Source organism: Hyla sarda, unplaced genomic scaffold, assembly GCF_029499605.1.
Source record: "Hyla sarda isolate aHylSar1 unplaced genomic scaffold, aHylSar1.hap1 scaffold_1065, whole genome shotgun sequence".
NCBI classification, from domain to species: domain Eukaryota; kingdom Metazoa; phylum Chordata; class Amphibia; order Anura; family Hylidae; genus Hyla; species Hyla sarda.
Genome location: NW_026607684.1, coordinates 25146 through 39609, shown reverse-complemented (window position 1 = coordinate 39609; position 14464 = coordinate 25146). Strand labels below are relative to the sequence as shown.

Sequence of the window (14464 nt, the reverse complement as noted above, 5' to 3'; positions counted from 1 at the left end):
TTCTGCTCAGGCAGAGCAGTGCTGATGCTCCTCATAAAGCTGTCGCTGCTGTGAAGGTTCTAGGTGACATCACAAATCCCTATGGTTACATACACAACAAAGCTGGGTTGTTGTTGTTTACACTCTGCAAGGCCTGTGGAAGTGAGTGACATCATAGCACTGTAGTTCTGAGGGTTCTAGATGGATGCAACAATCTCCTGTTGCTTCTATGAAGGCCATAATAGACGACATCACCAAACAGCTCCATAGTCACATACACAGCAAAGGAGAGATGTTGTTTACACCTAGTGATGTCAGTGGTATTGAGTGACATCACAGCACAGTGCTAAGGCTCCTGGGCCTGGACACAGCAGCGGCTGCAATATCTCAACGGAGAATACGTTTATATATATGTGTGTGTGTGCGCGTATATATATATATATATATATATATATATATATATATATATATATATATTTCTCCGCCGAAATCACTTTTAAACCCATTTCCACCTTTTTTTCCCTTCTCTTCCTCTTACTTTTTTTTCACGTTTTTTTATGTTTTTCTCCTTTTCGCCTCTTTTCTGGGCGTATTATTCTTCTTTTTCTTCTTTTTTTTCGTCTAATGCATACCCCATCAGTGCAGCAATGCTTATTCAATACCGCCAGCAGATGGAGACACTGGGGGATAATTTTCTAAGGATTTATACTGATTTTTCCTGTCTGAATTTGTCGCACAGAAAGTTGCAGGCCAAATATGTGTGACATTTCTGCGACTTTAGCTTCTAGAGCATTTTTACAACATTATACATAGGTGCTGAATACATAAAAAGCGACTGTTCAGCGACAGACAAGTCGCATCGGCTGAAAGTAGGCCAGAATGTCAGTCCATGTTGGAGCAGGTTTAGATACAGTCTAAAGTATAGATCTCAAAGTCTGTGCACAGAATTTAGCAAGGGCCTCGCACCTTCTGATGCATCAGGTAGGTGCACAATAGCATAGCCTAACCCTCTGTACTTTGGTCTATATTGATGCGGGACATAGACAGCCAGCTGATGACCAATCCATTAGTGCAATGGATGGCTGGAAGCATTTGTCTTTGCCTTTGCAATACCACAGAAGCAATGCATGGTCAATGTACAGCAATGACACACCTGTGTGAACAGCCAGGAGACCCCCCCCCCCCCCCCATGTTATGTTACATAGTTACATAGTTAGTACGGTCGAAAAAAGACATATGTCCATCAAGTTCAACCAGGGAATTAAGGGGTAGGGGTGTGGCGCGATATTGGGGAAGGGATGAGATTTTATATTTCTTCATAAGCATTAATCTTATTTTGTCAATTAGGAACATTCAGCACCCACCCGCTATCAAGGCAGCTGCCTATCATGTCATGCCCTACCTGCACAGGTGTGCTGGCTACTCAAATGATCCAATTAAGGAGGCCATTTAGTCAGCAGCAGCAGAAGTCCTGTGCCTGGACGCTCCAACAGCGGCCAGACACAAGCAGAAGCAGAAGCAGCAGAAGCAGCAGCAGCACCACCTTTTGTTTTTTGGCTGCAGCAGCAGCAAGGCCCACAGGGCTGGCTAGCTGGCTAGCCAGCAAGCAGGTAGCAATGAAAGTAGGAATCTTTCTTTTTAACCCTGTAAGGGGGTGGTGCACTGTACCCGAAGATACTGCCATATCGGGTCAATGCATAGGGCGACGGAAGCAAGCTTCGAAATCGGCCCCCGTTCTCAAAAATCCATTTAATATATGGTCCCCAGATAGGGGACGTATCAGATATTAAACTGATAAGAACAGATACTACACTTGATCTTAGCCAAAAGGCCGAGAAGCGATAACCGTGAAAGGGGCGGGCCCAACAAGGTGCCCTTCATGGGCACTATCACTGCTTGCTGTCAGGGAGGCTGCCAGACAATTTTCCATGCACACTCTGGGCTGGGGGGCAGTCAACCACCAGTACACACAGCAGAACCTAAACCCATACCATTATTGCTAAGCAGCAAGACAGGGGCCCATTGCACTCCCACGGGGCCTTTTTAAATGCAATCCATAACCCGGATTTGCCAGGAACCCTTCTTACTCCTCCTACTTGCATGTGACACTGGGCTTAGGATCTGCATAGGAAACACACACACAAGCACACACCTACCTTTGTTGCCTGCAGATGCCTCCTTGGCTGTCCCCAAACGGTATCAAACCAACACCCACGGGAAGCTGTAAGCATAGAGGACATGCCTGCACCCCATTGGACTTACCTGTGTGGGTTAAACCCGGGTTATTTGACAACCTATGGCGGTGATGGTTCTGCTCAGGCAGAGCAGTGCTGATGCTCCTCATAAAGCTGTCGCTGCTGTGAAGGTTCTAGGTGACATCACAAATCCCTATGGTTACATACACAACAAAGCTGGGTTGTTGTTGTTTACACTCTGCAAGGCCTGTGGAAGTGAGTGACATCATAGCACTGTAGTTCTGAGGGTTCTAGATGGATGCAACAATCTCCTGTTGCTTCTATGAAGGCCATAATAGACGACATCACCAAACAGCTCCATAGTCACATACACAGCAAAGGAGAGATGTTGTTTACACCTAGTGATGTCAGTGGTATTGAGTGACATCACAGCACAGTGCTAAGGCTCCTGGGCCTGGACACAGCAGCGGCTGCAATATCTCAACGGAGAATACGTTTATATATATGTGTGTGTGTGCGCGTATATATATATATATATATATATATATATATATATATTTCTCCGCCGAAATCACTTTTAAACCCATTTCCACCTTTTTTTCCCTTCTCTTCCTCTTACTTTTTTTTCACGTTTTTTTACGTTTTTCTCCTTTTCGCCTCTTTTCTGGGCGTATTATTCTTCTTTTTCTTCTTTTTTTTCGTCTAATGCATACCCCATCAGTGCAGCAATGCTTATTCAATACCGCCAGCAGATGGAGACACTGGGGGATAATTTTCTAAGGATTTATACTGATTTTTCCTGTCTGAATTTGTCGCACAGAAAGTTGCAGGCCAAATATGTGTGACATTTCTGCGACTTTAGCTTCTAGAGCATTTTTACAACATTATACATAGGTGCTGAATACATAAAAAGCGACTGTTCAGCGACAGACAAGTCGCATCGGCTGAAAGTAGGCCAGAATGTCAGTCCATGTTGGAGCAGGTTTAGATACAGTCTAAAGTATAGATCTCAAAGTCTGTGCACAGAATTTAGCAAGGGCCTCGCACCTTCTGATGCATCAGGTAGGTGCACAATAGCATAGCCTAACCCTCTGTACTTTGGTCTATATTGATGCGGGACATAGACAGCCAGCTGATGACCAATCCATTAGTGCAATGGATGGCTGGAAGCATTTGTCTTTGCCTTTGCAATACCACAGAAGCAATGCATGGTCAATGTACAGCAATGACACACCTGTGTGAACAGCCAGGAGACCCCCCCCCCCCCCATGTTATGTTACATAGTTACATAGTTAGTACGGTCGAAAAAAGACATATGTCCATCAAGTTCAACCAGGGAATTAAGGGGTAGGGGTGTGGCGCGATATTGGGGAAGGGATGAGATTTTATATTTCTTCATAAGCATTAATCTTATTTTGTCAATTAGGAACATTCAGCACCCACCCGCTATCAAGGCAGCTGCCTATCATGTCATGCCCTACCTGCACAGGTGTGCTGGCTACTCAAATGATCCAATTAAGGAGGCCATTTAGTCAGCAGCAGCAGAAGTCCTGTGCCTGGACGCTCCAACAGCGGCCAGACACAAGCAGAAGCAGAAGCAGCAGAAGCAGCAGCAGCACCACCTTTTGTTTTTTGGCTGCAGCAGCAGCAAGGCCCACAGGGCTGGCTAGCTGTCTAGCCAGCAAGCAGGTAGCAATGAAAGTAGGAATCTTTCTTTTTAACCCTGTAAGGGGGTGGTGCACTGTACCCGAAGATACTGCCATATCGGGTCAATGCATAGGGCGACGGAAGCAAGCTTCGAAATCGGCCCCCGTTCTCAAAAATCCATTTAATATATGGTCCCCAGATAGGGGACGTATCAGATATTAAACTGATAAGAACAGATACTACACTTGATCTTAGCCAAAAGGCCGAGAAGCGATAACCGTGAAAGGGGCGGGCCCAACAAGGTGCCCTTCATGGGCACTATCACTGCTTGCTGTCAGGGAGGCTGCCAGACAATTTTCCATGCACACTCTGGGCTGGGGGGCAGTCAACCACCAGTACACACAGCAGAACCTAAACCCATACCATTATTGCTAAGCAGCAAGACAGGGGCCCATTGCACTCCCACGGGGCCTTTTTAAATGCAATCCATAACCCGGATTTGCCAGGAACCCTTCTTACTCCTCCTACTTGCATGTGACACTGGGCTTAGGATCTGCATAGGAAACACACACACAAGCACACACCTACCTTTGTTGCCTGCAGATGCCTCCTTGGCTGTCCCCAAACGGTATCAAACCAACACCCACGGGAAGCTATAAGCATAGATGACATGCCTGCACCCCATTGGACTTACCTGTGTGGGTTAAACCCGGGTTATTTGACAACCTATGGCGGTGATGGTTCTGCTCAGGCAGAGCAGTGCTGATGCTCCTCATAAAGCTGTCGCTGCTGTGAAGGTTCTAGGTGACATCACAAATCCCTATGGTTACATACACAACAAAGCTGGGTTGTTGTTGTTTACACTCTGCAAGGCCTGTGGAAGTGAGTGACATCATAGCACTGTAGTTCTGAGGGTTCTAGATGGATGCAACAATCTCCTGTTGCTTCTATGAAGGCCATAATAGACGACATCACCAAACAGCTCCATAGTCACATACACAGCAAAGGAGAGATGTTGTTTACACCTAGTGATGTCAGTGGTATTGAGTGACATCACAGCACAGTGCTAAGGCTCCTGGGCCTGGACACAGCAGCGGCTGCAATATCTCAACGGAGAATACGTTTATATATATGTGTGTGTGTGCGCGTATATATATATATATATATATATATATATATATATATATATATATTTCTCCGCCGAAATCACTTTTAAACCCATTTCCACCTTTTTTTCCCTTCTCTTCCTCTTACTTTTTTTTTAAATTTTTTTACGTTTTTCTCCTTTTCGCCTCTTTTCTGGGCGTATTATTCTTCTTTTTCTTATTTTTTTTCGTCTAATGCATACCCCATCAGTGCAGCAATGCTTATTCAATACCGCCAGCAGATGGAGACACTGGGGGATAATTTTCTAAGGATTTATACTGATTTTTCCTGTCTGAATTTGTCGCACAGAAAGTTGCAGGCCAAATATGTGTGACATTTCTGCGACTTTAGCTTCTAGAGCATTTTTACAACATTATACATAGGTGCTGAATACATAAAAAGCGACTGTTCAGCGACAGACAAGTCGCATCGGCTGAAAGTAGGCCAGAATGTCAGTCCATGTTGGAGCAGGTTTAGATACAGTCTAAAGTATAGATCTCAAAGTCTGTGCACAGAATTTAGCAAGGGCCTCGCACCTTCTGATGCATCAGGTAGGTGCACAATAGCATAGCCTAACCCTCTGTACTTTGGTCTATATTGATGCGGGACATAGACAGCCAGCTGATGACCAATCCATTAGTGCAATGGATGGCTGGAAGCATTTGTCTTTGCCTTTGCAATACCACAGAAGCAATGCATGGTCAATGTACAGCAATGACACACCTGTGTGAACAGCCAGGAGACCCCCCCCCCCCCCCCATGTTATGTTACATAGTTACATAGTTAGTATGGTCGAAAAAAGACATATGTCCATCAAGTTCAACCAGGGAATTAAGGGGTAGGGGTGTGGCGCGATATTGGGGAAGGGATGAGATTTTATATTTCTTCATAAGCATTAATCTTATTTTGTCAATTAGGAACATTCAGCACCCACCCGCTATCAAGGCAGCTGCCTATCATGTCATGCCCTACCTGCACAGGTGTGCTGGCTACTCAAATGATCCAATTAAGGAGGCCATTTAGTCAGCAGCAGCAGAAGTCCTGTGCCTGGACGCTCCAACAGCGGCCAGACACAAGCAGAAGCAGAAGCAGCAGAAGCAGCAGAAGCAGCAGCAGCACCACCTTTTGTTTTTTGGCTGCAGCAGCAGCAAGGCCCACAGGGCTGGCTAGCTGGCTAGCCAGCAAGCAGGTAGCAATGAAAGTAGGAATCTTTCTTTTTAACCCTGTAAGGGGGTGGTGCACTGTACCCGAAGATACTGCCATATCGGGTCAATGCATAGGGCGACGGAAGCAAGCTTCGAAATCGGCCCCCGTTCTCAAAAATCCATTTAATATATGGTCCCCAGATAGGGGACGTATCAGATATTAAACTGATAAGAACAGATACTACACTTGATCTTAGCCAAAAGGCCGAGAAGCGATAACCGTGAAAGGGGCGGGCCCAACAAGGTGCCCTTCATGGGCACTATCACTGCTTGCTGTCAGGGAGGCTGCCAGACAATTTTCCATGCACACTCTGGGCTGGGGGGCAGTCAACCACCAGTACACACAGCAGAACCTAAACCCATACCATTATTGCTAAGCAGCAAGACAGGGGCCCATTGCACTCCCACGGGGCCTTTTTAAATGCAATCCATAACCCGGATTTGCCAGGAACCCTTCTTACTCCTCCTACTTGCATGTGACACTGGGCTTAGGATCTGCATAGGAAACACACACACAAGCACACACCTACCTTTGTTGCCTGCAGATGCCTCCTTGGCTGTCCCCAAACGGTATCAAACCAACACCCACGGGAAGCTGTAAGCATAGAGGACATGCCTGCACCCCATTGGACTTACCTGTGTGGGTTAAACCCGGGTTATTTGACAACCTATGGCGGTGATGGTTCTGCTCAGGCAGAGCAGTGCTGATGCTCCTCATAAAGCTGTCGCTGCTGTGAAGGTTCTAGGTGACATCACAAATCCCTATGGTTACATACACAACAAAGCTGGGTTGTTGTTGTTTACACTCTGCAAGGCCTGTGGAAGTGAGTGACATCATAGCACTGTAGTTCTGAGGGTTCTAGATGGATGCAACAATCTCCTGTTGCTTCTATGAAGGCCATAATAGACGACATCACCAAACAGCTCCATAGTCACATACACAGCAAAGGAGAGATGTTGTTTACACCTAGTGATGTCAGTGGTATTGAGTGACATCACAGCACAGTGCTAAGGCTCCTGGGCCTGGACACAGCAGCGGCTGCAATATCTCAACGGAGAATACGTTTATATATATGTGTGTGTGTGCGCGTATATATATATATATATATATATATATATATATATATATATATATATATATATATTTCTCCGCCGAAATCACTTTTAAACCCATTTCCACCTTTTTTTCCCTTCTCTTCCTCTTACTTTTTTTTCACGTTTTTTTACGTTTTTCTCCTTTTCGCCTCTTTTCTGGGCGTATTATTCTTCTTTTTCTTCTTTTTTTTCGTCTAATGCATACCCCATCAGTGCAGCAATGCTTATTCAATACCGCCAGCAGATGGAGACACTGGGGGATAATTTTCTAAGGATTTATACTGATTTTTCCTGTCTGAATTTGTCGCACAGAAAGTTGCAGGCCAAATATGTGTGACATTTCTGCGACTTTAGCTTCTAGAGCATTTTTACAACATTATACATAGGTGCTGAATACATAAAAAGCGACTGTTCAGCGACAGACAAGTCGCATCGGCTGAAAGTAGGCCAGAATGTCAGTCCATGTTGGAGCAGGTTTAGATACAGTCTAAAGTATAGATCTCAAAGTCTGTGCACAGAATTTAGCAATGGCCTCGCACCTTCTGATGCATCAGGTAGGTGCACAATAGCATAGCCTAACCCTCTGTACTTTGGTCTATATTGATGCGGGACATAGACAGCCAGCTGATGACCAATCCATTAGTGCAATGGATGGCTGGAAGCATTTGTCTTTGCCTTTGCAATACCACAGAAGCAATGCATGGTCAATGTACAGCAATGACACACCTGTGTGAACAGCCAGGAGACCCCCCCCCCCCCATGTTATGTTACATAGTTACATAGTTAGTACGGTCGAAAAAAGACATATGTCCATCAAGTTCAACCAGGGAATTAAGGGGTAGGGGTGTGGCGCGATATTGGGGAAGGGATGAGATTTTATATTTCTTCATAAGCATTAATCTTATTTTGTCAATTAGGAACATTCAGCACCCACCCGCTATCAAGGCAGCTGCCTATCATGTCATGCCCTACCTGCACAGGTGTGCTGGCTACTCAAATGATCCAATTAAGGAGGCCATTTAGTCAGCAGCAGCAGAAGTCCTGTGCCTGGACGCTCCAACAGCGGCCAGACACAAGCAGAAGCAGAAGCAGCAGAAGCAGCACCTTTTGTTTTTTGGCTGCAGCAGCAGCAAGGCCCACAGGGCTGGCTAGCTGGCTAGCCAGCAAGCAGGTAGCAATGAAAGTAGGAATCTTTCTTTTTAACCCTGTAAGGGGGTGGTGCACTGTACCCAAAGATACTGCCATATCGGGTCAATGCATAGGGCGACGGAAGCAAGCTTCGAAATCGGCCCCCGTTCTCAAAAATCCATTTAATATATGGTCCCCAGATAGGGGACGTATCAGATATTAAACTGATAAGAACAGATACTACACTTGATCTTAGCCAAAAGGCCGAGAAGCGATAACCGTGAAAGGGGCGGGCCCAACAAGGTGCCCTTCATGGGCACTATCACTGCTTGCTGTCAGGGAGGCTGCCAGACAATTTTCCATGCACACTCTGGGCTGGGGGGCAGTCAACCACCAGTACACACAGCAGAACCTAAACCCATACCATTATTGCTAAGCAGCAAGACAGGGGCCCATTGCACTCCCACGGGGCCTTTTTAAATGCAATCCATAACCCGGATTTGCCAGGAACCCTTCTTACTCCTCCTACTTGCATGTGACACTGGGCTTAGGATCTGCATAGGAAACACACACACAAGCACACACCTACCTTTGTTGCCTGCAGATGCCTCCTTGGCTGTCCCCAAACGGTATCAAACCAACACCCACGGGAAGCTGTAAGCATAGAGGACATGCCTGCACCCCATTGGACTTACCTGTGTGGGTTAAACCCGGGTTATTTGACAACCTATGGCGGTGATGGTTCTGCTCAGGCAGAGCAGTGCTGATGCTCCTCATAAAGCTGTCGCTGCTGTGAAGGTTCTAGGTGACATCACAAATCCCTATGGTTACATACACAACAAAGCTGGGTTGTTGTTGTTTACACTCTGCAAGGCCTGTGGAAGTGAGTGACATCATAGCACTGTAGTTCTGAGGGTTCTAGATGGATGCAACAATCTCCTGTTGCTTCTATGAAGGCCATAATAGACGACATCACCAAACAGCTCCATAGTCACATACACAGCAAAGGAGAGATGTTGTTTACACCTAGTGATGTCAGTGGTATTGAGTGACATCACAGCACAGTGCTAAGGCTCCTGGGCCTGGACACAGCAGCGGCTGCAATATCTCAACGGAGAATACGTTTATATATATGTGTGTGTGTGCGCGTATATATATATATATATATATATATATATATATATATATATATATATATTTCTCCGCCGAAATCACTTTTAAACCCATTTCCACCTTTTTTTCCCTTCTCTTCCTCTTACTTTTTTTTCACGTTTTTTTACGTTTTTCTCCTTTTCGCCTCTTTTCTGGGCGTATTATTCTTCTTTTTCTTCTTTTTTTTCGTCTAATGCATACCCCATCAGTGCAGCAATGCTTATTCAATACCGCCAGCAGATGGAGACACTGGGGGATAATTTTCTAAGGATTTATACTGATTTTTCCTGTCTGAATTTGTCGCACAGAAAGTTGCAGGCCAAATATGTGTGACATTTCTGCGACTTTAGCTTCTAGAGCATTTTTACAACATTATACATAGGTGCTGAATACATAAAAAGCGACTGTTCAGCGACAGACAAGTCGCATCGGCTGAAAGTAGGCCAGAATGTCAGTCCATGTTGGAGCAGGTTTAGATACAGTCTAAAGTATAGATCTCAAAGTCTGTGCACAGAATTTAGCAAGGGCCTCGCACCTTCTGATGCATCAGGTAGGTGCACAATAGCATAGCCTAACCCTCTGTACTTTGGTCTATATTGATGCGGGACATAGACAGTAGTGTTGCTCGCGAATATTCGCAATTCGAATATTATTCGCGAATATCGCATATTCGCTAATTCGCGAATTTCGCGAATATAGCGCTATATATTCGTAATTACGAATATTCGTTTTTTTTTTTTTTTTTTTTTTTTTTTTTTTTTCTTCACAGTACACATCACAGTGATCATCCCTCTCTGCTTCCAGCTTATGTGGTGTAAAGAAGGCTGTAATACTACTGTGTAAGACTGACGTACGGAAATTCGCATATACGAAAATTAGCGCATGCTAATTTTCGCATATGTGAATTTTCGCATATGCGAATGTTCGCATATGCGAATTTTCGCATACCTTAATTTTGTATATGCAACTTTTCGCATATGTTCATTTTCGCATACGCGAATATTCGCATATGCGAAAATAAAACGAGGGTATAACGAATATGCGAATATTCGCGAATATATGACGAATATTCGTCCATATATTCGCGAATATTCGCGAATTCGAATACGGCCTATGCCGCTCAACACTAATAGACAGCCAGCTGATGACCAATCCATTAGTGCAATGGATGGCTGGAAGCATTTGTCTTTGCCTTTGCAATACCACAGAAGCAATGCATGGTCAATGTACAGCAATGACACACCTGTGTGAACAGCCAGGAGACCCCCCCCCCCCCCCCCCATGTTATGTTACATAGTTACATAGTTAGTACGGTCGAAAAAAGACATATGTCCATCAAGTTCAAGCAGGGAATTAAGGGGTAGGGGTGTGGCGCGATATTGGGGAAGGGATGAGATTTTATATTTCTTCATAAGCATTAATCTTATTTTGTCAATTAGGAACATTCAGCACCCACCCGCTATCAAGGCAGCTGCCTATCATGTCATGCCCTACCTGCACAGGTGTGCTGGCTACTCAAATGATCCAATTAAGGAGGCCATTTAGTCAGCAGCAGCAGAAGTCCTGTGCCTGGACGCTCCAACAGCGGCCAGACACAAGCAGAAGCAGAAGCAGCAGAAGCAGCAGCAGCACCACCTTTTGTTTTTTGGCTGCAGCAGCAGCAAGGCCCACCGGGCTGGCTAGCTGGCTAGCCAGCAAGCAGGTAGCAATGAAAGTAGGAATCTTTCTTTTTAACCCTGTAAGGGGGTGGTGCACTGTACCCGAAGATACTGCCATATCGGGTCAATGCATAGGGCGACGGAAGCAAGCTTCGAAATCGGCCCCCGTTCTCAAAAATCCATTTAATATATGGTCCCCAGATAGGGGACGTATCAGATATTAAACTGATAAGAACAGATACTACACTTGATCTTAGCCAAAAGGCCGAGAAGCGATAACCGTGAAAGGGGCGGGCCCAACAAGGTGCCCTTCATGGGCACTATCACTGCTTGCTGTCAGGGAGGCTGCCAGACAATTTTCCATGCACACTCTGGGCTGGGGGGCAGTCAACCACCAGTACACACAGCAGAACCTAAACCCATACCATTATTGCTAAGCAGCAAGACAGGGGCCCATTGCACTCCCACGGGGCCTTTTTAAATGCAATCCATAACCCGGATTTGCCAGGAACCCTTCTTACTCCTCCTACTTGCATGTGACACTGGGCTTAGGATCTGCATAGGAAACACACACACAAGCACACACCTACCTTTGTTGCCTGCAGATGCCTCCTTGGCTGTCCCCAAACGGTATCAAACCAACACCCACGGGAAGCTGTAAGCATAGAGGACATGCCTGCACCCCATTGGACTTACCTGTGTGGGTGAAACCCGGGTTATTTGACAACCTATGGCGGTGATGGTTCTGCTCAGGCAGAGCAGTGCTGATGCTCCTCATAAAGCTGTCGCTGCTGTGAAGGTTCTAGGTGACATCACAAATCCCTATGGTTACATACACAACAAAGCTGGGTTGTTGTTGTTTACACTCTGCAAGGCCTGTGGAAGTGAGTGACATCATAGCACTGTAGTTCTGAGGGTTCTAGATGGATGCAACAATCTCCTGTTGCTTCTATGAAGGCCATAATAGACGACATCACCAAACAGCTCCATAGTCACATACACAGCAAAGGAGAGATGTTGTTTACACCTAGTGATGTCAGTGGTATTGAGTGACATCACAGCACAGTGCTAAGGCTCCTGGGCCTGGACACAGCAGCGGCTGCAATATCTCAACGGAGAATACGTTTATATATATGTGTGTGTGTGCGCGTATATATATATATATATATATATATATATATATATATATATATATATATATATATTTCTCCGCCGAAATCACTTTTAAACCCATTTCCACCTTTTTTTCCCTTCTCTTCCTCTTACTTTTTTTTCACGTTTTTTTACGTTTTTCTCCTTTTCGCCTCTTTTCTGGGCGTATTATTCTTCTTTTTCTTCTTTTTTTTCGTCTAATGCATACCCCATCAGTGCAGCAATGCTTATTCAATACCGCCAGCAGATGGAGACACTGGGGGATAATTTTCTAAGGATTTATACTGATTTTTCCTGTCTGAATTTGTCGCACAGAAAGTTGCAGGCCAAATATGTGTGACATTTCTGCGACTTTAGCTTCTAGAGCATTTTTACAACATTATACATAGGTGCTGAATACATAAAAAGCGACTGTTCAGCGACAGACAAGTCGCATCGGCTGAAAGTAGGCCAGAATGTCAGTCCATGTTGGAGCAGGTTTAGATACAGTCTAAAGTATAGATCTCAAAGTCTGTGCACAGAATTTAGCAAGGGCCTCGCACCTTCTGATGCATCAGGTAGGTGCACAATAGCATAGCCTAACCCTCTGTACTTTGGTCTATATTGATGCGGGACATAGACAGCCAGCTGATGACCAATCCATTAGTGCAATGGATGGCTGGAAGCATTTGTCTTTGCCTTTGCAATACCACAGAAGCAATGCATGGTCAATGTACAGCAATGACACACCTGTGTGAACAGCCAGGAGACCCCCCCCCCCCCCCCCATGTTATGTTACATAGTTACATAGTTAGTACGGTCGAAAAAAGACATATGTCCATCAAGTTCAACCAGGGAATTAAGGGGTAGGGGTGTGGCGCGATATTGGGGAAGGGATGAGATTTTATATTTCTTCATAAGCATTAATCTTATTTTGTCAATTAGGAACATTCAGCACCCACCCGCTATCAAGGCAGCTGCCTATCATGTCATGCCCTACCTGCACAGGTGTGCTGGCTACTCAAATGATCCAATTAAGGAGGCCATTTAGTCAGCAGCAGCAGAAGTCCTGTGCCTGGACGCTCCAACAGCGGCCAGACACAAGCAGAAGCAGAAGCAGCAGAAGCAGCAGCAGCACCACCTTTTGTTTTTTGGCTGCAGCAGCAGCAAGGCCCACAGGGCTGGCTAGCTGGCTAGCCAGCAAGCAGGTAGCAATGAAAGTAGGAATCTTTCTTTTTAACCCTGTAAGGGGGTGGTGCACTGTACCCGAAGATACTGCCATATCGGGTCAATGCATAGGGCGACGGAAGCAAGCTTCGAAATCGGCCCCCGTTCTCAAAAATCCATTTAATATATGGTCCCCAGATAGGGGACGTATCAGATATTAAACTGATAAGAACAGATACTACACTTGATCTTAGCCAAAAGGCCGAGAAGCGATAACCGTGAAAGGGGCGGGCCCAACAAGGTGCCCTTCATGGGCACTATCACTGCTTGCTGTCAGGGAGGCTGCCAGACAATTTTCCATGCACACTCTGGGCTGGGGGGCAGTCAACCACCAGTACACACAGCAGAACCTAAACCCATACCATTATTGCTAAGCAGCAAGACAGGGGCCCATTGCACTCCCACGGGGCCTTTTTAAATGCAATCCATAACCCGGATTTGCCAGGAACCCTTCTTACTCCTCCTACTTGCATGTGACACTGGGCTTAGGATCTGCATAGGAAACACACACACAAGCACACACCTACCTTTGTTGCCTGCAGATGCCTCCTTGGCTGTCCCCAAACGGTATCAAACCAACACCCACGGAAAGCTGTAAGCATAGAGGACATGCCTGCACCCCATTGGACTTACCTGTGTGGGTTAAACCCGGGTTATTTGACAACCTATGGCGGTGATGGTTCTGCTCAGGCAGAGCAGTGCTGATGCTCCTCATAAAGCTGTCGCTGCTGTGAAGGTTCTAGGTGACATCACAAATCCCTATGGTTACATACACAACAAAGCTGGGTTGTTGTTGTTTACACTCTGCAAGGCCTGTGGAAGTGAGTGACATCATAGCACTGTAGTTCTGAGGGTTCTAGATGGATGCAACAATCTCCTGTTGCTTCTATGAAGGCCATAA

General features: G+C 45.6%; 6 non-coding genes across 6 annotated transcripts; all 6 read right to left on the bottom strand.

Moving 5' to 3' along the window:
• Positions 1-1631: 1631 nt before the first annotated feature.
• Positions 1632-1822, bottom strand: LOC130299883 (U2 spliceosomal RNA). The gene has a single exon (XR_008850913.1). It is a non-coding gene; the product is annotated as a U2 spliceosomal RNA (small nuclear RNA).
• A 2083-nt stretch (positions 1823-3905) lies between these two features.
• On the bottom strand, positions 3906-4096 carry LOC130299882 (U2 spliceosomal RNA). The gene has a single exon (XR_008850912.1). It is a non-coding gene; the product is annotated as a U2 spliceosomal RNA (small nuclear RNA).
• A 2102-nt stretch (positions 4097-6198) lies between these two features.
• LOC130299881 (U2 spliceosomal RNA) lies at positions 6199-6389 on the bottom strand. The gene has a single exon (XR_008850911.1). It is a non-coding gene; the product is annotated as a U2 spliceosomal RNA (small nuclear RNA).
• Positions 6390-8480: 2091 nt separating this feature from the next.
• Positions 8481-8671, bottom strand: LOC130299915 (U2 spliceosomal RNA). The gene has a single exon (XR_008850943.1). It is a non-coding gene; the product is annotated as a U2 spliceosomal RNA (small nuclear RNA).
• Positions 8672-11291: 2620 nt separating this feature from the next.
• On the bottom strand, positions 11292-11482 carry LOC130299880 (U2 spliceosomal RNA). Its single transcript, XR_008850910.1, has one exon. It is a non-coding gene; the product is annotated as a U2 spliceosomal RNA (small nuclear RNA).
• A 2104-nt stretch (positions 11483-13586) lies between these two features.
• LOC130299879 (U2 spliceosomal RNA) lies at positions 13587-13777 on the bottom strand. Its single transcript, XR_008850909.1, has one exon. It is a non-coding gene; the product is annotated as a U2 spliceosomal RNA (small nuclear RNA).
• Positions 13778-14464: the final 687 nt, after the last annotated feature.